This window comes from Anas platyrhynchos, chromosome 2 (genome assembly GCF_047663525.1).
Source record: "Anas platyrhynchos isolate ZD024472 breed Pekin duck chromosome 2, IASCAAS_PekinDuck_T2T, whole genome shotgun sequence".
In the NCBI taxonomy this organism is placed as follows: Eukaryota; Metazoa; Chordata; class Aves; order Anseriformes; family Anatidae; genus Anas; species Anas platyrhynchos.
Window position 1 is genome coordinate 33,624,170 of NC_092588.1, and position 23,708 is coordinate 33,647,877.

Here is a 23,708-nt window from a genome sequence, read left to right on the forward strand (position 1 = left end):
AATGCACACTTTCATTTTTAAGTTTCACCTAAGTGCACAGAGCAATGCAATCACAGATTGGGAAGAGAGATCCATCCACCCCTCCAGCTTGGCACCGCACAATACAATGTGTATTTTCAAAGCATAACTTCAGAAAACAATGCCAATTTGCTGAGGTACATCATTCAGAGATCCAGTTAAATGTTTCAAATCAAAAACTTCATAGGAAATATTTCACACGTTACTCATATTAGCTGAGAGCATGTGAAGGGTTAAAAGCTCAACTATGAGAAACATGTAGGTAATCTTATATAATGGCTGCAATTTCATACATAGTAATAGTAGCTGGATTATCAAATGATCAGCTATACGTATAACTGGTCATTTGCATTTGGAGTAATTATGACTGGAACATAATCACAGTAACTAGCCTTGCTGTTGGCTCTAGGTGTAGCTGAGAACTTAGCTCTACGGTTTTGTATTTCAAAGCAAACTATGTGGAAACCAGAAGTTTACCCCTCATGACAACAGTCTAGGGACTGTGCCTTTCTTTTACAACACCTGATGCTGCTGTTTACACTAAGACAAGGCAAAATGACTTGAAATATTCTTGCCTGCCACAATCAATCTCAAGAAAAAAAAATGAAAGTGTATATTTAGAAGATAATTAAGCTCTTTGTATATACCTGAAGCAGTGCCTTTAACATATATTTGGGGAAACACAGTAGTCACCAAGAATGGAGCTTCAAGGCAGATTGAGTCATATTACTGCTAAGTTATTAGAGACTGAAATATAACATTAGCATAAGCTCATAGGAGGCCATAGATTTGATTCAACTTCCGCCAGAGCTGAGGGAAACATTGCGCCTGGGCTTGAGTAAGCTTTGGATTAGTTATCACTGCATGCATGCACCAGTCTTCAGTGTCCTGGTCTGAGTGGATGCACGTGTTCAGCGCACACTGCCACAAGCCTCTGCTTTGGCACTGCAGCAAGGTCAGCACGTGGTGGTATGGGTGCATGTAGTGTTGCTCTTCTCCTTCTGCTGGGAAGCCCACCTGGCAAGGGGCCCACCTGTCCTTCTGGCTGATGTCATCTATATCACACCTCCTCAAGGCACTGGGAAACATGGGGTGGACCATCATTCGAATCTTTGAGGCAAGACTGTCTCTCCTATCCCCATTATGGGCTGCGGTGGGGGAAGAAATGTTCTCTGCTCCTCTGATACGGGCTGTCTAGTATCAGCCTTGATACCACCACCTTTTTGCTGGCTGGTTAAAATACTGGTTCCTGATAACTCACTTCTTTTGCAACATTAATAGCTTCCATGCCTGCCTTAAAATATGACTAAATAGAGCCCAAATAAATTTAAATTTGATGTCCTAATGTCTCAGTGCCTCTGGATTCTGATGTTATGAACATACATAATGTATAATCATATAATATATATACATATATATAATATAATATATAATATATAATATATAATATATAATATATATAAATATATAATGTATAATAATGACAAAATGACAGCTGCATGTTGTAATTCAGACTTTTATTGCAAATAAATTTTGAAACAATAGTGTGGTACAGTACATTTCTTTATATCTTCTGTTTTAACTTGGCTTCTAAATGTTTTTTTTTGTTTGTTTGTTTGTTTGTTTTTGAATCTACAGCAACAGCAAAACCAGTTTTACATGGTGTTTTATAGAGGTCACATATACTTTGAGTGGAAGTTGGGAAATAACAAATACATTTGTATATGTGGTTTAATGAGGTTTAAAAAGACCTGCTCAGGTTGCAGACCTTTTAAAATGTATATTTGATTATTTTTCCCTAATAGAAAATATCCTTCCAAATTGGATTCCAGTACTCTGTTACATATAAAGAGAAAATGAGCACATATGTTGGAGGAAGACTAAGAGAGATGGAGAAGACTGATGATGATTTGATATAGCTTTAGTTTAGCAAGAGAGTTTAGTTGATAGTTACTGAAGAGACATTTTAGTTATGACTGAAGATGTATGTAGCACTTAGAAATGCTGTAAATTGCTATTTTTATATGGGCATTATGTAATTACTGTCCTAAAACACATCTTTCATTTTTACTGCATTGTTTACTAGGCTGGTTGTAAATTCTGAAACATCTTTTCATGTTGATTGTATTTAAAACTTACGAACTTAATTTGTAAGTCACTTTACTAGTGATGCAGATGGAGCTACACCCCTATTTGGAAAATCCCTCTTACTGCCCTTTGGAGCTGGATGGCTTTGGTGTGCACTGAAGTGCCTCCAGCTGGGTACTGAGGTGCCTGAAATCCAGTTTTCTTGCCTCAGGAGGGGGACTGACAGTGCAGAAGTTCAAGTCCCTGTCCTGGTGAGATGGGAACCCCCCAAAAGGCAGGTGGAGAAGAAGGCACCCACAGACGGCCAACAGCATTCATGTTTATCTGCACTGGTGTTGCAGGCAGTGGTCAATTAATTATTCTGTTAGGTTTATAGCATAATGTAAGTCATCTTACAAAAGGAACTGCCAAACTAAGCAAAACTCCCAGGAGCAGTACTGGTATCCATCTTCCTGACAAAAATGGGTTTCAGCTCCCTACCAAGCTCAAGGAGGTGCAAACCCTCAGCTTTGCTCCCTGAAGAGCATGCTCTACATACAGCAAAGAAATAAAGATATCCTGGACTGAGGTCCTCTCCCTCCCAGCCCTGAAGCAGGCTGGAAAGATGAAAAACCCATGCCATGAGCCATGTGCAGCCTGTCTCTGGCTCCGAGGGCAAATGCACCAATAGCCAGACTGTGTCTGCCATAGGGATTACTTCATGAGCCCCAAAGAAGAAATGATGAGTATTTCTGTATGTCTGCATGTTGGATATGTAGTTTCCTGAGTAAAGCCAAAAATATATTTTTATGTTAAATATTTAAATTTAAACATTTAAAATTTATAAATATTTTAAAATTTGTAATATATGGATTTATAAATTAAATACATACATCTATATATACACATTTGTATGGATATATAGATATTTTTTTTCACACTGATTTCTTCTCAAGAGAAAAGGTATTGAATATTTTGCCAGGATTTTTCTAATCTCTAATAAATTCCTGGCAGAACTACTGTATTCTAACTGAACTACAACCTTTGAAGACTCTGAAGTGCTTTAGGCATCACACAAATGCAAGGATTATGAAGTTGGGTAAGAGCTAGCTTCATGCAAGGAATGATGCTATTATTTTTCTTATTTTGACTAAGATTTCTCCTCAGCATTTTTTTTCCTGAAAGCTTCTAATTTACAATATTTTCAAGTCTAATTACTTCAGATTGTGACCTGTCATATCAAGCATTTATTTACATATAAAACAGACAGTAATGCATCTGCTTAAGAGCAAGAACCCATCACTGTTCCTTAAATGCCACAAAGCAACATAGCTTTCTTCATGAAATCTGTGCATGGGTCACAGCTCACAAGCTGTCATGTTCAGAACATGCATTTACATAATTTTGATCATGCTATGGGACTTAAACAGACTGAACTGTTTTGAAACAGGGCAAAAACCTTTTGTAAAGCACAGAGACAATGGATTACCCTATGATTGATGAAACCAAAGCAGAAACTCAACTGCCTTCACCAATAGACACAAATTAAGCATGTTTGGGAATGTGAGGTGCTTGGAAACCCAGGGCAGAGCAGGTCAGGGAAGAGCTCATCAGCAGGAAATCTCCCCCCTCCATCCCCGAAGTGGCTGGGAAACATTAGAAAGCTCTAAGGGTCAGATTGCTCACAGCTGATGCTGGCAAGCATCTACCCACATAAATACTGCGGTGACTTCAGTAGAATTACTGGTGTGAGCAAGGGCTCATGTGTTACAACAGGGTTACACTGTCTGTCCCTGAAACAAGCAAAATGATATTCTGCACCTTTTCAGCATCTTTTATCTCAGGTTCTCAGACTCAGGCACTTACAGCACTCCTATTATTATCAACCACTTGGCACCTGGAAATAAAACCACAGCTGATACCTCTTCTCTGCATTTACTGTGAGCAGCCTGTTACTAAATTGTGAGAGTGTGAGCCTGGGAGAAAATTGCAGATACCAAGCATCTGGAACTGAAATATGCCGTTTTGCAGCAAATACTTACAAACCAGAAAACTGAGTCACGGGAGAGTGAAAAATCTGCTAAGGCCAAACAATGAGTCAAAGAAAGGGTCAGAAAAAGTTTCAGGTGTTGTGAGTATATAATCCTTGAAATAGTAACAGACAGTACTTTGTTGTGATAATGATGGCGACTTATTACAGAGGCAGAAGTTGGCATTTCAGTTTGCAGGCTTGAATTCAGGTAAGTATCTTTCATGGTTATGACCAGAATCCCAAACACACCACTTTTTGTTGGTTCCACAGACACATATATGGTGCAGCAGAACTAGGCCTCAGTGCCTTGTTGCTTCATTTTTTAAAAGCAGGGCTCATTTTGGGGAGTTTGTGGGACTACTGCATGTTCACAGCTCCTGGGTAGCCTGGTTCTAAGAGGTGGGGTCAGAGTCATGCTTAAAATGGATGTGTCGACACTCCATCTCCACCCCACCCAACATTTCACTGAAAAAATATCACAGGTTTCAACGAGAATACACTTTTAGCCTGTGAGACAAGGGGAAGCCAGAGAGGGGAAATCCCACAACAGAGGGACACGTGTGTGCGCCGCTCTTTCAGAGGGATGGCACAGTCATCAGAAGCGCTTTTAGGCTGTCAAGTTGAAGGATCTAATGCGTTGTGCCACAATTGGGTTGGTGTTGTCATTATTCTTTTATGTGGCATCTTCCTTCCTCCCTGTGCACTCTTGTCAGCTGTGTGCCTGTACAGGAGCACTGCAAAAGCTGCTCACTCGTATGGGACCAACAGCACTGGGGTCAAGGGGAGGTGGTCAGAGCACTGAGGTTGAACCCACAGCACAGGCAAAGCCGTCACTTGGAGGATGCAATGATGAGACATGATGCAGAGATCACCCATTGTGCACTTCGGTGCTGTACAAGTCCATTTGTTCTATCAGACTTGGGCCAGGTTTGGGAAAGATTTGAAATAAAATAGACTGAAAAAAATCACATGCTACTGAGTGAGGACAACTGCATTTAAAAAATGGCTTTTGGATGGTATTTGAATCTTTAGTCTGTGAAAAGAAAATCTGATATTTATATCTAATAATATATAATATTATCTAATAATAATAAGCCCACTTATAAAGTCTTTTTCTGTTTCTTTCTGATTCTGAAAGCTCTTTCTGAAGACAATTAAACACTATGAGAAATGCACAGCACTCCCTTTTTTGGTGTCAAATGAAGTGGCTTCAACTTTGACATCACTTTGATATTTTTATGGTTCCTTCAAACCCAGAAGATGTTGGAGGGCTGACACACTCTCAAAGATCAGAACCACAGGCAGATCTTCCACAGGTCCTTGTGAGGAGGTACTGCAGACTTGACTGCAGTGCTGCTGTTCCCAATTTTAAATACACCTCTCCTCCACGCACTCTTTCTAGGCAAGTATTTTTCAAATTCCTGCTGGAGTGCTGTCAAATGATTAAAAATGTCATGGAGTTGTTTCAGAATTGTATGATGTTGCCAGAGGAATGGCTGCATGATAAGGCAGTAACTTCCTTCATATTAAAGTAAAAATTATCAAGAATCACTGGATAATTTCAGTAATTCCCTGAAATTTGAGAGATCGTGCCCTGCATATAAAGACAATCAGCAGAGTCAGGCTGCTCATATATCTGCATGATGGGAACTGGTCACAAAAGGGATCCTGTGAAGGACTCCGGTCATACTCATACATCCAGCCAAATACTTCCCCTGCACCAGAGCAATCCAAAAACAGAAACACTGGATAGTCTCTGGCTTTACTTACTGATGCAATAGAGATGCTGTGCGGACAGGACGAAAGGAAACTAGACAGAGAGGGTACAAGATATAAACACCCATGAAACCATGGAAAGAATAAATCCAACTGAGCAAATGGTTAGGAAAAAAAAAAAAAAGGAAACTCTTGGAGACGGGCAAAGAGAAGATGATTTGCAATGCTGGAGAAAAGACAAGAGACTAGGCTGGTGAAGGACAGTCAAGCTGAAGAAAGAGAAGGAAGGAAGCATCAGGAGACAGGCAAAGACGGGAAATAAGAAAAGAAAGGGGGAAGACAAATCCCTGCTACTCAGAGTGACTCCGTGACTCCTCAGTGAAGGCAACTGCTTTTTCAGTGCGTGATAGACTTAATTTGCCATGAATGATAGATTGGAGAAGAACTTCACTTTTCAATACATACTGTGAAATGTTCCCTGCTCAGCCGTTCCTGTAGAGTGGGGAAAATGGCAGGAAATCATTGTGAACAACAGAGAGTGTTATTTTGAGGGAGACATAATGGCTTGTTTGGTTTGACATCCAAAACAGATATAACTGCGACAAAAGCATTTAAATGCTAATCTGTCATTTACAGCGGGTAAACAAAAACTAACACGCATAAAATCTGTGGTACTTGTGAGCGAGAGCTCTAGAAGCCTGAAATGGTGCTTAATTTAGAGAAGACAGATATCTCTTTGCAGACAGAATTTATACCTGAAATGTATTAATGTCAAGAATAAAATTTAGGTACTCAGACTTCTATTTCCTGATGGCAAATTTGGATCATACAGTTAGGAACACTGAAGGGAGCTATTTTTCATTTGCAGTTTCCATATTTCTTAGAGATGAAAATATGCAGGCAAATATTTTCCTGGAGCAGTTTACACCTGCTAGAGAAAAGCAGTGCCTCAGTCCTATCAAAATGTACTTGATATGTGAACAAATTTAATAGATCACAAACAGATCCTAGATTAATCACACGTTCACCTTTTGTACAAGTTCTTTTCCACAAAGCAATGCTAACTCTGATCGAAACCCAAGGAAGTAAAACACAACAATTCAGTTGTCTTCTCCTTGTAACATGGTGTGGTTTATCTGCTTATTATCTACTGACATGGCTTCTATCACCCTGATTTCCTTGTAAATGCTGAGTAGCTTTTACAGAAAAGTTCCATCCATCTGGATCTGACCTTGACATGGAGAGACAATCTACGACAGAACTGATTTTAGTCCTGGGCCTTCACGTCATAACAGTCCTTTGCCTTTCCATTATTTACACTCTTCTATATCACAAGAAAGAGTGAAGAACTGCATTTGCTTGTGATCTCAACGTTTTATAAATAATTATGTCCTGTTTAACAAATACAGGACCTTGCAGTATAAATGTGAAACTTCTCTTGAGATGGCAACTTTCTGAAGATCCTCAGGTGGAAGGTTATTTGCTCTATGCCACAGGCAGATGCTGGTTCATGGGAGGTCTCTTTCTAAACATCCCTCATCCAATGTGAAGGAAGGCTATGCTTTTGGTACATTCTTCAAAATGTGTGTCAGAATCATCTGACTAGAAATCTTAGGCATATTCAGAATGAAATCATCTACCGTTTCTCTTGAGATATCTATCCACAGGAGAAAATGTAATCATCATCACCAAAATTTGATGTTCTTTGTGATACTCCATTTGTGTTTGTGTCCTGCATTTGAAAGCATAGATAGGATAAAGATCTGCAGGAGCACCAAAAAAGTTACCAGATTGATTTAAAGTACCCAGTTTCAAGGTATTCTAGAATGGTTTTAAAACTTCTCTATTGAATAAAGCAAACCCAGTATTCAATCTTACTTTTGAAAGTCTGTGAAATCATTATATTGCTTCAAAAATGTTTGACTATACTTGTGAGGGCTTTGATATTGCTCTTTCAACTGACAAACATAATCTCATGGTGTGTCTAAGCCTCTCCACATAGATCTTACAAGCTTTACTTGGTTGTCAATATCCTCCCTTGGGTTTCATGACCTAGGTACAGTGAATACTTCAGGACATCCAGCACATGGCATCAGACATCTTGATGACACCAAACCTTGCACACTGCTGTTTAATGACCTCTTGTATTATTTTTGGCTGTTGACTTTCTAAACCCATCAAAGCAGATTACAGCCACTTATAGTGTGCATGTCTTCTGAGTCCTCTGCTCTGCTTAATTCAGCAAGGAAATCACCTTATCTGTCAGATATTCACTGTACCCCAAAATCTCTCTAAAATACGTCATAATCCTTCAGTTGGTCTAAGAAAGGATCCACTTTCAAAGATAATTACACAAGGTGTTTTAAACTTTTTGTTTTTGTTTTTACATAATGGGACATATTTTATTTTTTAATTCTATTCTGTCATTCAATTCACCACTGTCAATACAGTCAGATATGAACACAGGTGGCAGAATAGCACTTTTAGCTATATATTTCAGGGCCACACATTTGTAAAGTTACTCCAAACCAATATGACATTATTAACATGCAGAAAACAAGCCCAGGCAATACCGGCATTCATATTTCTCTGATAGACATAATTCTTCATGGTTTTGCGTGTTTATATGCATGACATTTGCTGTGATTAATACAGTTGTGTTTGTCTTGCTTTAGACAGTCACTTTTTTTTTTTTTCTTCTCCATTGAGAGGGTGATTACAGAAGACTTTCTGAGAGCTGCTGCATCCCCATCCTCTGTTTTTGCCCCTCTTCTCAGGTGAAGAAAAAATAATAGGAATAAATATATACATTACTGTTGTAGCAAAGTCAATGCTCTACCATTGCCCAAGTATTGTTTCAGAGTGTGTCACTAGTGCTGAACAGCACAGGCACAAAAATAATTTTGTTCGACCCTTTTGCTTCAACATATCTTTGCTCTGGATGTATTGCCTGTAACCACCAATCAAACCTTGTGAAAAAATGCTGAGCTAAAGAGAAAGAAAACTTTTTTTTTTTTTTTTTAAAGCATCTGTTAGTGTTTTGCATTAGCAAGGAGGTTAACATAAGTAATATATTTAGTTGTTTTGTTTTTTCCTCAAAGAGAGATGACATGCTGCATTTTTGCAGGAGAATTTACTGCCACCTGACTAAAATTAGGCCACATTTCTGCTTTATGTCATTATCTTGGGAAGAGTGTGGGAGTTTAAACCTATAATCTCTGCATACATAGAAAAAGGATGAAGACTATTCCTAATAAATGCAACAGCTTCAGAAATTCAGGTCTTAGCATTTGACTCTTTTTTTAACGAACTCAAAACATAGGTGCTGGAAAGTAAAAGCCTTGAGGGAAGAGGAAGGAAAAGTAACCAAGTGTATGTACCATATGGGTATTTAATGTATCTGCCAACCTGCTGTTTAACCACTCTGGAGTCTTGTAATACTATTAGCTGAAACAGACGCGTGCACATGGTTATCAGACGTCACTGACGGGCTAAGAGACACACTGTGCCGGTAAGCCCCAGCACTTCAGTCTCACCGCTGCTGTGTGAGAGCTGATTTAGCTCTTGCTAGTCATACTTTCAGATGGCCAGCTATTTAATAGATAACGAAACACTGCTAGGTGGTTTGATAGATTTTCTGATTTTCCTGAACATCTGAATGCTTCACTGTGTTCCTTCAATATTCTTCAAAGTGAGCTCAGAGCCCAGAGCCTTTGTAGTATGCCACTGGCAAACTTAACTGGGGGAAGAAACAGGAGCTCTGTTTCTAGTAAATAACACCAGTTCTCAACAGGTTTGTGTGGATCTGTCAGTGACAATGTCAATTTCTAGCCCTCAGACCAGTATTTCCATGGTAGCTTTACATGTTGCAGAATATTGCATGCTGCCTCTCCTTCCTATGATAGACAGTAAACTCAGAGAGGCAGGAAGTAACTAGCTAATCCAAACCAGGGTCAATGTCATTTTGTTTGGATCTCACCTCACTGCAGCCAGTTGCCCTGTGTCTTTCCAGAAGCGAGCTCTTACCATGAGCTCATGTTATAAAAATGGGTGCAAGGCAATATTAAAATGTGATGAAAAATATCTCAATTTCCTTCAGATGCCTATTTCCCGTCAGCCTGAAAAATTAAGGTGCTTCCTCACCTACCTGACATGTCTGTCTATCTGTAAACTTGATATTCTATGTTCCAGGTCTATCATAGGCATGCAGTTTTTAATCACGACACAAATCCATGATATTGATATCCCTTGAATGGCCATAAGAGTCATAATGACTCTTATGAGCCTATTGAAAGTTATCTGCTCTTTTGATTTGCCTCAAATTCTGTACTAAACTCATGAGAAAGTATCTATCATAGAACAGAATCATAGAATCTTTAAGGTTGGAAAAGACCTTCAGGATCATCTAGTCCAACTGTCCACCTACCACCAATATCACCAACTAAAATATGTCCCTAAGTACCACATCACCCCTTTCCTTAAACATCTCCAGGGATGGTGATTTATATGGGCAATCTGTTCCAATGCCTAACCACTCTTTCTGAGAAGAATTTTTTCACAATTTCCAACATGAACCTTCCCTGGAAGAACTTAAGCTTGTCCTATCACTATCTTGTCCTATCACTATCTTCTCACTTCTTGTGAGAAGAGGCTGACCCCCAGGTTCCTTTCAGGCAGTTGTAGAGAGCAATAAGCTCTCCCCTGAGCCTCCTCTTCCCCAGACTAAACAACCCCAGTTCCCTCAGCCGCTCCTCATAGGACTTCTGTTCCAGGCCCTTCATCAGTTTCATAGCACTTCTATGGGCATGCTCCAGGGCCTCGATGTCATTTCTGTAATGAGGGACCCAAAGCTGAACACAGTACTCGAGGTGCAGCTTCACCAGAGCAGAGTACAGGGGGGGATTGGATTTAATGGATGTGAGAAAGTTTTCAGAAATTCCTGACAGACTGGATCACATCTCACAAAAGGAAAAGCAACTGTGACCCAGAGAGCATATAAACAGAAACCATTCATCTAAAAGCCAGAATACAGCAAGGCTCCATTATGAGACCAATTTTGTATTAGGAAAGCCCTAGTTTCTCCCAAGGCTATGTCATTTCTCTATTATCTTAAAGTCAAGAGCAGGTATCTGTAGAACAGGTACAGATGTTCCTCTGTTTCTCCATGAAATTATTAACTAAATAGCCAAGATAACAATTGTGCATCTCTCTGTACATATGTACAATCTTGCGTGTAGATTGTGTACTTGTTTGTTCATGGGTGAATATGTGTGTGTATGCTCATGACAACGGCTTTTCAGTAAAATTAACAGGGCAAGCCCTGCAGGCCCAATTAATTTTTACTGCACAAACCCTTGGCAAAAAGTTCTAATTTCCTCCCATTTAACAGCTTGGAATCGAATGTGCTCCATTTCTGCACAAGTCAAAATCTAGCTTAATTGTTTTCAGCCATAATAGGAATGTTAGTCCACAATGAAGAGTGTTTTTCTTATTCAGACCCATCTTTGACTGTGGGCTTAGTGCAAGATTAGAACAAAGGACTTGAGTTTAGTGGCCTTTATCTTGTCAGAACAGCTGTGAATAAGAGAACTTGTAATATGCAGTGATTTCTAAATTTTATCCAGTAGAAAAGTAGAAAAAGTAGAAGTAGAAAAATATATTTTAATAATACATTAATAAATATATTAACTAAAATATATATTAACATATTCTACTTATTAATAAATAAGTAGAAAATATATAATTTCTGGGCTTCGTCTGATGCTAAACCATTTTCCATTCTTTCCTTATGTCAGATGCCCTTTGATCTTGCTCATTGTTTTGCTGCTTCCTTTAAAATAATACTTTTTCTCAGGTTAGGTCTGAACATGAGAAGCAGACCAAGGCTTTCTAGTTGGAGTAGAACTGTTTCTTCCATATGCCTTATGCTGCTAGTTCAATATATGGCATGTTTTAAGTGCTGAGAATACATCTGATCTGAACTATCCCATGGCTAATAAAATAAAGTTACTGCAATGTGATTCATTTGTGAAAAATATAGAACACTGTCTGTTTCTATGTTGCTCAACAGAAACAGTAATAGAAAAGTTTATGCAGACTAGCAAATTATTCTCACAGCAGAAGACATATTTAGAGACTCTGAATTAAAAATGAGCACATATGCTTTTATTCCTGGAAGCGTGACATCCACAGTATTGGCAGTTTGGGACCCAGTGTAACAGATTCTTAAGCAGTTTCCACCCTTCTGGAGTACCAGATTAATTCTCCACAGATGAATATGATGTAAATATGAAACACTTGGCTCGAGCTCGAAGCAGTCAAAGTGATTTGCTGACTATCCCACCAGCATTTCAACAGGCTCTGAGCTACCTTATTATTCCTGTCAGCAAACTCTCAGATGGTCAATGCCAAAAGCTTCTGCTCCTTTCTCAACGCTGTGGCAACAGCTAGTGTGATACTCAGGCTACATAAAACTGACCAGAAAAAAAAAAAAAAAGAAAAAGAAAAAAAGAGAAGTTTAATTTCAGATTCTGCATCACTGAATCAAAGCCAAACATCTGAGGGGATGGAGGACCTGGCTGTAGTCTTGGAGTATTTAAAGTGTGACAAGTAGCTTTGTGAACAGTCATAATCAAAAATAGCACTGTGCAAGTGTGATGCTTGCATGCTGTATGTGAGAAGCAACTCTTGAGTAATAAAAGAGGCAAAGAAAATAGTATTTTTGTTACTTCCATTGCCAGGCCATGCTTTGATCTATATAAATATACTAGTTATTTCTGTGTAAGGCTGATTCATTTCTTAACAGCATATCCCACAACACAAAGCTTGGATATTATACCCTTGATGGAAATCAAGAACCTGGGAAATGACCAGAGGATAATGTAACCAGTCTTACAGAGGATTCAGATCATTCATATAAATGAGGGTGCATCACAGCATTTTGTTTTTTGTTCCCCCACCCCCCTTTGCATTATCACATTGTCACAATGTCTATGAATCCATTCTAATTTTCCCCAAAAAGTAGTAAAACTTTTTGATGTATTTTGCATTTCTGTACCTGTGACTATATGGAATTCCATTTAACAGTGAATAGTTTAAAATAATTCAGCATGTTTTGAAATTAGTTGACTGAATTTGAAACTTGATGCCAGCTGAATTACAAAGTCAATCACTTCTCCATGAAACTATCACCTGAACTGTCTTACCTGAGTGATGTTTCAAGGACTTAGAAAAAAAAAAAAAAGGTTTTGATGAGCGCTGTTTGCTCATTTCACAGGTGGATCATGAGACCAAAAAAGTGCTGTATCTCAGCACTTCTATCTCAGCACATCTCTGTCTCACTAAACCAATCACTTGTACTTAGATGATGAATTTTAATAGAGGAATTGCAGTTAGGTACATGCTAAAGTTCACACCAAATAATATGTACAAAAATACACACAAAAAGCCAAAAGGAACATGATAAAAAGAATAAGATATTCCCTCTTCCTTCTGTAGAAAATATCTTAACTTATTTATTTTATTTATTTATTTATTTTAATGTTAACTCTCACAGATTCAGAGACCAGCTATGACAATTTCTAAGAAATGTGGTATGTTGTATGCATATCACCAAACATACTGTTTTGTTGATATACTGCAGTGGAGCAGCTCTTGGGAAGGAGCACGCCTTTGTGTGACTAGTTGCAATCATGCTCTTCAGAAGCTAAGGACAGTTTAAAAAGAAAAGAAAACAAAAAAGGCATAAGTTTAACTTTTGCTGTCTCCCAATATCTGGCTAAGTTTCTTTGGAATGCACTTTGTTTACTGCTGTGCACTTAAGCAAGGCATCATAGCCCATTAGATGATGGATATTCACTGAGACAAATGTAACTCATTTATTTCAGCACAAATCGAAGATGCTCTTTCCAAAGGATCCTCAAAGCTTTGTGCCAAATCCAGTTCTTTCCTATCAGTATTTTGGAAAAGCTGCAGCTTTCATCCAGACAGAAGAGGATGGGAGAAGCTATGCAGACAATTGACCCTGTTGCCAAAGGACAAGAAAACTGAATGGTCTGAACACAGTTAATGTGGAGGAGGACACCAAAGCCTGCTTTGTCCTCCATTTCTCATACATCTGTTAAAGCCAAACCTGATGCTGTTAAGCTTTTGTGAGCTGCATTTGGTGATGCAACACTGGAACTTAGCAAATCCCTAAATTCCTACCTGTGCCAGGCAAGTGCTCTGCACGAGGTACATACTGCTGAACCAAGACACATTGGTTGGAACCTTGAGCTCTTTCTGTGGTCTGTGGAGAGGGGCACGTTACCCAAGGCTGTGCTCCTGTTTGCCTGAATGTGGAATAGCCTCAGAGAAAAGCTGTCTCCTGACTCAGCCATCTTGGCTTGGGCACTGAAGATGAGATGAATCCTTAGCTCTCCTGCTGCAGTTCCCTTTGCAGTGCTGGAACTGGAGAGCCAGTTCAGCTCCCAGCAACAGGATTCCTGCTGACATAAAGGAGGGCTGAGTTCTGTCTGTTGCAGATTTTTTCATCGGCAATGTTGCAAAATAATCCAGCTGAGCCACTGTTTTCAGAAATAAATTAAACATCTCAAAATTAAAGCTGAGAACAAGATTCAGACACCTAAGTAAAATTCAATTAACATAAAACAGTTTGGGGCCAGTTTAAATGATTCACCTTTACCCCTTCCACACTATAATTTTTGCAAGTCTGAAAACAAACCTTGGAGGAAATACTCCTTCCACAGGTTGTTATTTCAGCAACAACAGAAGCTGCAGTAACAGTAGTTCAGTTTAGAATAACTTTTAGCTACTGAGTACTTAAGGAAAAATATTACAAAACAGGACACCCTGGGATTTATGTCAAAAACATTTCTTAAGGAACTGCTTATGTTTTCTTCTCTTCTCCACAAGTGCTAGAAACTGCTGACAAGGATTGTAGCTGAATATATACATATTTATGCACACAAGCACAAACTTTTATACACATATGTATAAAAATACAGCACTCCAAATCTTTCCAAACAGAATAGACATACTATAGCTATAATTGAAGAAGCTTACAGGGTCTTACTGAAACACAATTTTCTAGAATATTTTTCTAGCAATGGGATATATGATAAGTCTCTTCAAACATAAAAATAAAAAGGAGAGGTCAAGGCAAAGAAAGAAATGGGAATCAATTCTAAAATACAGGAAGCCCTAGCTCTACGATCTGAGTGCTCTGGATTCAGTTAGAAGTTCAGGAAAAAAAAAAAAAAAGTCATCTAAAGAAAGGCCCTGCTCACACCTCTCTAGGGCAGTCCAGTGCTGTAAAAGTCAATGTGAATGTAGGGTGGCATGATGAGTACATACCTCCTATGCCCATGCATTCCGTGTAGTTAAGTTCAGAGCCAGACCTGAGGGGATCACACATCTCGTTCCGGTACAGGGCTGGGGCTTCTGTCCTTGGCTGGGGATCTGGAGGCTTCCTGTGAGATGCTGCTGAGATTGCTGGTCCAGTCACCTACCTCAGCAGCACCACTGCAGGGCAGAGGCTGTGCTGCCACCCTGCTTCTGGGCACTGTGTAGGGAACCTTTCATGCCTTCTACAGTTCTTTTGTCAACCAAAATTATATATCAGACCTTTTGGCTTTGTACAATGTCTTTAGGCATTGTGCCATTATAAAATGTTGGTGAATGGGATTACTTCCTATCACGTGACCTGCTAACACTTCAAATGTTCTTTTGATTTCCCTTTTATTTGCACAAGTTGTTAGCCTAAAGAGCCAGACACCATGTCATTTTCCCTCACACAGATCACCTTATTTCCTATTGTTAGAGAAACCAAACCACCGTGTATTATGTCAAGTGACATTTCTTAAATGCCATAAGATATACAAAAAAGCCTGTTCTTTTCTGTTTTAGATTGATACCTCAATTTCTGTTGGATTTCATTGCACTGAAATACTTAAGTCTACTGGGTAATAAATATTCCCTACTAACCCTTTGAAAAATCTCTATATGTAGACTAAAATTTGCTCCAAAGACATTAGATTCTGAAGGACAAACAATTGAGAGATTATTTTTCTTCAGCAGATTTTCCAATCACATACAGCCTGTGCTTCACTACCTGAGTATATAATGAAGTCCTACAAAACCTGTCATATTTCAGTAGCTCTGCACTGCTGGAATGGAATTTTTTATGAAATCAGTGGCAAGAAAGAAAGTTTTAAATTCAAGAGTCAATATACAGAAACCACAAGCTATACTCATGGTATTTTAAGCATTGCCATATTTGTACTTACAGAATTTAATCTATTTTAAATCCAATACAAACAATAAAAGTTTCATTGATAAGAGAATTTTGAAAAGTGTGGATTTTGCCTCTTGGAACACAGAGTGAGGGAGGAAATCACTGGACTGTAACATGTTCTGTAGTCTGAACTTATTCTTTGTGGCTGTCAAATTTTATCCAGTCACACATCTGTCTGAGGAACTGCAGGGAAGGAGTAATTGCCTTCCAAATGAATCTTGTTTTTTAGCTAACCTCTAATGAAATCAGCATTGTAGGACAGAAGGAGCACTGCTGCACGATATGAGGGGGAAGATTTCCACTTCAGCTTTTCCTGAAAGCAGGTCCAACATAAGACACTCCCTAACATGCGCCTGCTCAATATTTGCTTTCCACAAGGACTGTTACGATTAATGAGGGATCATTTCTTTGCTATTTGTCAATGATTCACACTAGCCTTCAAAAGAAAAACATTCTCCTCTATTTCTCTACAAATATTTTATTACCCCGAGAAAGCCTAGTAGCTAAATGCTTTCAAGGCACAAAAAAAATCAAAACCACAACAGCCTCATAAGATCAAAACCTGGCTTTAGCAAAGAAAAACAATGGTATCTTGTGTAGATTCAATGATGTAGCAAAGATGCTAACCAGCTGTCAGGGAGGAAAGCAGCATTGTCTTCCGCATTGTTAGAAATAGGCCCCAGCTGTGCCTTATCACCGACCTCCTAACAAACCTAGCTACTGTGATTTGGGGGGGCGGCATATTTTTCTTGACATTTCCCTTGGGTGTCTTTTTATAACTATGTTTCTGCTAATTAACTTCATCTCTGAGCTGTGGAGAGTAACTGCTTCCCCTTCTGACCAGGGACTGACAAAAAGCCCCTACAGTTGCACTTTGATCAGCTGTTTGAGTATGAACAGCACAAGGACAGGGATTCAATAAATAAACTTGAACAGATGAAATAGCACTGTTAACAGGAAACAAGCAAACAAAACTCATCTCAGAAGCCATTTGACCTTGAAATATCTCAAACATGCTCAGCAATGCCCTCTCAGTCAGAAAATTCCTAGCAGACCAAGATGCCAGGACACAAAAAAGGTGAATGAGCATTCCCATAATAACATGCATGAAAATGTCCATACTGGGGCAAAGCAAACGCTCACAGAGCTCCTTGCCACACATCAGGAAGCACTCCTTCATTGTGTGGGTAACAGAACACTGACACAGGTTGCCCAGAGAGGTTGTGGAGTCTCCCTTCTTGGAGATCTTTGAAAGCTGCCTGGATATTGTCGGCGTTGGCAAGCAGCTCTGGGTGGCCTTGCTTGAGCAGGGGGGTTGGACCAGATGGCCTCCTGAGGTCCCTTCCAACTTCAGCCATTCTGTGGTTCTGTAATTTCCCCCAACATGTACTCCCAATCCCAGAAACCCAGGACTAGGGACTTCCAGAGCTGGAAGTTAAATCCATCTAATAGCACATAACAGCATTCAAGAGATCCATCCTTTTCTTTATGTTCTTCTCTATTTGCTTGGACATGAGTTTCACTTTCTGAAGGCTTACTTATTTTCAATTAAAAAAAAAAAAAGAACTCTTAATTAGCTGTTTTACCATTTTAGCTTGCAATATTATTTTTATAAGCGTTATTGAAAAGGGAAAGGGGGAAAAATATGATGGAAACAGCTCAAGGGTTGATATAAATTTGGGGAGATCACTCAACAATTATCCTCACAGACAAAACAGACTCAGCATAGGGAGATTTATATAATTTATTTCCTTTGACTAGCAGATTAGAACAGTGAGAAACTAAAAGCAAACTAAAAACACCTGCCTCTCTCCCTGCTACAAAAACTTTGCCACATAAACCCAATGGAGCAGCTTCCTTGGTTTCCTTCAGTTTTCACAACCAGATGTATTGTACAAAGCAATGCATTGTACAGCTGTAGTTTTTCATTCTGTTTGTATCTGGGATTCCGGGTTAGTCCTCATATAGCGAGCTCTTTACTCCTAATGTGCGCAAGCTTCCCTCCAATGCTGGGAATTAATCTGCCATTCATATATACTTTGTAGCCTGACATTACAGGTTGATGAGTTTCCTTTAGGTAAATATCTGGAACTAATAATTTGGGTAACATCCTTGAATATAGTTAGGCATTTCACTTTACACACTTCATATATATATAGATAATAAGTTTGTGTATCACCCTAACATCTGTTGGTTTATCTGTTTTTACATATCCGGATTAATAACAACTTTGTCAACACTTTTTACTTTTCTTTAAATTTAATTTGACTTTTGAATTAAGGAGAGAGCTTTTTCTACTTTCCATCTACTTGATGGTCATCCATTAGCTTAGTAATTTTTACCCATTCCACTTCAAAATTTCAAAATTTGAAAACACAAAACAAAACAACAGCAAAAACAAAAACAAAAACAAACAAACAAACAAAACAAAAAAACAACTCACAAGCTCACTGCTTGACAAATTTGTTATTGCTATTTTACCGCACTACATCTTGACTTGACATTACATAGGACTTGCTTTCTGTGCGTAGTGAAGCTACATCATCATCCTCTACAGTGAATCTTGAATTGCTTCAACGTTTTCTCAACTCACAGCTGTCTTTCGGTTACTAAAAACATTCACAGCAATGCAGAAAATGCATCATGGATCTTGTCTAAACCCCGGAAACTTCCTCTCTTAACAGCAGGTCATATTTTCACTTGCAAAACCAGTAGGCAAGAGACCATCCTGTATGGCTTATGTTTTATTATCACTATCTGTCTCTCTGAGAAAGGAAAATTTGGCAGCTCTGGGCCTTTCTGATGCGTCGTTGTGACAATAACTATACCTTAATTTTCCACTTGAAACCACAGTTGAGGGGAAGCATTGCTGGAAACATCTGGTAAGCAAGGGAAGAAAGAAAAATCTGATATAATCTCACTACTTTCTCTCCCTCATCACAATGAGATTTCCACAGCTTCAGCTTTGCTACACAAGTATGTCTTTACGCTCATAAACAGGCAGTGTCAGGCAGTCAAACCTTAATACTCTGGCCACGTTACAGGTCCATTAGTGTTAGATTATTGTCCAGGGGCTAGATTATTGTCCATGTTAGATTATTGTCCAGGGTTAGATTATTGTCCATGGGGAGACCTGCCTGCTGGAAATTCTTACATCTCTGACAAGTTTCATGCTTAAAATACACAGTTCATGACACCCTGGAGAGATATTATGATGGGCTCAAACTCCCCTTTTAGGAAAGGAGCATCCAAGCTCCCCACACACACACACAACCCAGCCTGGGCCCATTAAAATCACTGTCTCTGTACAGAAGAAGCTCAAATTGTCATGAATGGAGATCAGACCAACACCAGACACTCCTAAAGACTAGTGTCCTTTTTCAAAGAAGGAGGGAGGAGCTCATGAGGGAAACGGAGGGGCAGGCGCTGAACTCTGCTTTCTGAGGACAGTGACAGGACCTGAGGGAATGGCATGGAGTTGGGACAGAGGAGGGTCAGGCTGGGTGTTAAGGAAAGGTTCTTCACCCAGAAAGTGGTCAGGCAGTGGGACAGGCTGCCCAGGGCAGTGGTCACAGCACCAAGCCTGCTGGAGTTCAAAAAGTGTTTGGACAATGCTCTCAGACACCCTTTTTTTGGGTGGTCCTGTGTGGATCCAGGCCTTGGACTTGATGGTCCCTATGGGTCTCTTCCAAATTGGGATATTCTATGATATATGAAAGAGTACTTTAGCTAAAAACAAAGTACTTACTTTAATGCAAAAGATAACTAAGTAAGGGTGTGCAAATTTCAACTCATGTTCTCCTAGTGGCTCTTTCTGACTGTAAAACGACTCTTTTAGTTTAACAAACATCTGATCCCATCTGATGAGCTGCAAGAGCTTAATAATATAACTGGTCTGAGACTGCTTGAAGGACGGGACTTGCTGCTCTTCTGAATACAAAAGAACCTGACAACACTCATTGTAAGCTCAGCTCATTCAAAGTACACTGGAAAAGTATGCAGGTTGCAGCCTTTTAAAGAAGGTGTTTCACTTCTGCTTGCTGGACATAAAGAATTTTCAAGTTAACAGACCGGAACAGAATGATGGTGGTTATTGATATGGATCTAAAGCAAAATCTGGATGCATCTTTCTTGCCCTTTTATCTTTGCTCTTAACATTCCTTTTTCTTTTCCCACCTACAGTCTTTTTTATTGACTTTTTATATTGACTTTAAATTAAATATTAATCCACTTTTCATGCTATACTGTAGAAATCTGATCAAAGGCAAATGGTTGCTATGATAAGCAGCAGTCAAATTCCATAAGTATAATGTAATATATAAATTTTCCTTTAAACAATAGCAGTGGGCTGAGCATGTCAAAAGACTCTAGGATCAATCAGTATGTATGTCATTACACAGACAGACTCCTAACATAATGGCTAAATTATCTTATTTCCCATTAAAATAAATAGAAAAAACACATCTGAGTCCCTTAGACCTGTATGCTTGAAAATCTCTGCCAACATTATCAAACAAATACATTATTTAATTTGTAATGGTACAGGCGGTTAAACTCTGCCTGTCTTCTCAAGGCTAACACATGTGCAACCAGATTTCCATTTCCATGGGAAAAACAAACAAAAAAACAAACAAACAAACAAACAAACAAAAAACACCTGTCCAGGTGTGTTGGGGACTGTTTAGGACATAGGACATTAGAGATTTGAGTCCAGCTCCCTGCTTTGTCCTGGACTTGCTGTATGACCTTAAAGTTATGGTACTGTACGTCACTTCCACATTTGTACATTTTGTACTTCTCTGCTCTGCCAAACTACTGTAAATCTTGATTCACTCAATATCACAAGGCACTTTGTACTAAAACAATGACATCAGGGACAGATGAGAGCATACATCCACATGTCCATATTTAATTTGTAAGCAAGGCTCATTAATTTTACTCCCAAATACTCTAAAATGTTGATGCTTTCTTTAATAGATGACTTTTCGCCATGGAGGTGAGCTTGTGACACTAAATCTTTACAAGGAGTGACAAGGAGCACAAAAGAGCTCACAAGATCAAATTAAATTTTTCTCAAGCAAGCTGTATGTGTCTCACTGGGGTACCTTTGGGCTGGAGCAGTGACATGCTTAGGTAACCTCACACAGCTGCAAAGCACCTCACTTTGAGCAGTACTTTTTATAAGCCCATACCTAACACATGCGCTGTCAGTAAACATAAGGGAACACTTGTCCCTTGCTTAGTTTAAAATTCTGTGTTACACAGTTGGAGAAAACACTGATTTGCTTTCACAGAATGAATAAGCTTACTCACAAGCAGGTTAGTTGTCAGACCATCTCTCATATAGCTTTCACTGTGCTCTAAATATCTCCAGATAGCTGTCACTATGCTCTGTGGTCTTAAGGTGGCCTACAGGAAAGCTGAAAGAGGACTCTTTGTCAAGCAGTGTAGAGATAGGACAAGGGGGGTGGCTTTAAACTGAAAGAGGGTAGGTTTAGGTTAGTTATAAGAAGGAAATTCTTTACTATGAGGGTGGTGAGGCACTGGCACAAGCTGTCCAGAGGAGCTGTGGATGCCCCATCCCTGGAGGTGTTCAAGACCAGGTTGGATGGGGCCTTGAGCAACCTGGTCTGGTGGGAGGTGTACCTGCCCATGGTTAGGGGGTTGTAACTGGGTGATCTTTAAGGTATCTTCCAACCCAAACCATTCAGTGATTCTGTGCTGGAATTTTGTGCTAGGAATTAAGACATGGCAAACTGAAGAAACTTTGCATTGAATCATACGGACATTAGCTTTGTTTTCTGACCAACAACAGAACCAGAAAGTTATGTAAGATATCTATCTAGGGATTTTGGCAATAAATAATATAGCCAGTGCTTTTAGACAAAAAAAAAAAATAAAAAAAAAAAAATTCATTTCTTCAGCATACTTAGATATTATTCACTATTTCTTATTTACTCCCTATCTTATACTTGGTCTTCTTTTCTGCTGATCTCTTATCTCTTCTAGCCTTGTGGAAATTATCCAATGACTTTGACTACCTATTGCATTTTTCTTGAACCTTTACCATATGAAATAATGTCAGCCCTATAGCTCAAAAATAAAGCTACCAAAAAGGATGCAAAAGTAGCTATACAAATTACATGAGTTATTCCAACTAATATGCATCTTGCTGCAGATACGTCTCCTCTCTAACACAGGACAATCCGGCCACTGCATTGATCCCTTGCTCCATCCCCAGGGCAGCTCATCTCTGAAATGGGCTGCAGTTAGGCTGCCTCCAAAGAAAGACCTTAGCTTGTGCAGTGCCCTTCTGCTGCACAGAGGCTGAGCTGAGGCTCTCAGCATCACTCAGGGCACTAGCCTGGGGATTTTTTTTATGGTCATAGGACTAGAGTGGAGATTATATACTGTTGTGCAAACAAAACAGTATTCACTGGCACAACTGCTACCACAGATTTTATGTGGAAAGGGAAGAAAAGAATGTCTTTACTGTTCAGACACAACCTGGCTCTGTGCTTTACTTCTTTTTGATCTATTATCTCACTCCATTTTTTCAGAGTACTGTAAATCTCCTATAACAACAACTGTGTTTCAAAATAGCACCCCTAAGCCTAGGAAATCTACCTTATCTGTGACAACTCACCAAACAATGAAGTATTTAACATCATTGTATAAATTTATCAGGCTTCTTCATCCACTTAAAAATGTTTTTTCTTTTTTTTCTTTTTTTTAAGTACTGTATCCTGTTACAGCAGTTCCTACCGGAGCCAGTATAAGCACTTCAGCAGACTTAGGTGAACATCTCTCTGGAGGGGAGGTTTCACCTTAGATAAGTTTTGAAACAGCAGTTAAAGTAATATTAAAAATGTATACTTTAGAAAAATGGTAAAAATATTTTGAGAGTCTTCTACTTAGACCTTAATAAAACAGAAATACAACACTGTAGCATTTTGCTTGACTCCTTTCTAATTGGCACAGGGAAAAAAATCGTACTTATACAGAAATAGGGGATAAAAAGGGAAAATTCAGATAAAAAACATTATTTTTCTTTTGAGTTTTATTCAGGTACCTCTGTGCAGGCTGTGTCATTTCTGTGATCATATGACTGTGTTAACTGCCTATGATAGGACAGTGAAGGAGACAACCACTGCTTTCATCAGCAGTGCCTCAGCTAGACCAAGCAGTGATTCCTGTGTGGTGGTGTGTGTGCACTGACCTGCACAGGGATTCCCCAATTACTGTGTGTCTTTGAAGGGTTTCTCCTCCCAAAAAGAATGCTCTTCAGCTCAGTCCATCTCTCGACAGACTATGTCCCTCTTTGGATAACTGGAATATGAGCAAAGATTCAGAGATTTTGTAGGTTTTCTTCCCATCTTCCCCTTTAAAAAGAGAAGGGAGAAGGAATGAAAGAGAATTACAGTTCTGCCTCCTGCTTGCAGTGAGGGAGGTGGGCTCTCCTGCAGCTTGCACGTGTGCTTTCAGCTTGACTTCACAGGCAGAAAGCATCTGTGCCCGCACAGTGCCCAGGGCAGCTGCATGGTCCCTCTCTGGAGCAGCCCAGAGGGATGACACCTCCAT

The 23,708-nt window shown here is 39.3% G+C and overlaps 1 protein-coding gene and 1 long non-coding RNA gene across 2 annotated transcripts in view; one reads left to right on the forward strand and one right to left on the reverse strand.

The window, feature by feature from the left end:
• KCNB2 (potassium voltage-gated channel subfamily B member 2) overlaps positions 1–23,708 on the reverse strand; it is a 194,424-nt gene that overhangs the window by 141,801 nt on the left and 28,915 nt on the right. The window lies entirely within an intron of this gene.
• On the forward strand, positions 3,770–6,662 carry LOC106017624 (uncharacterized). The gene is made up of 2 exons (XR_001191172.5): positions 3,770–4,325; positions 5,256–6,662. It is a non-coding gene; the product is annotated as an uncharacterized lncRNA (long non-coding RNA).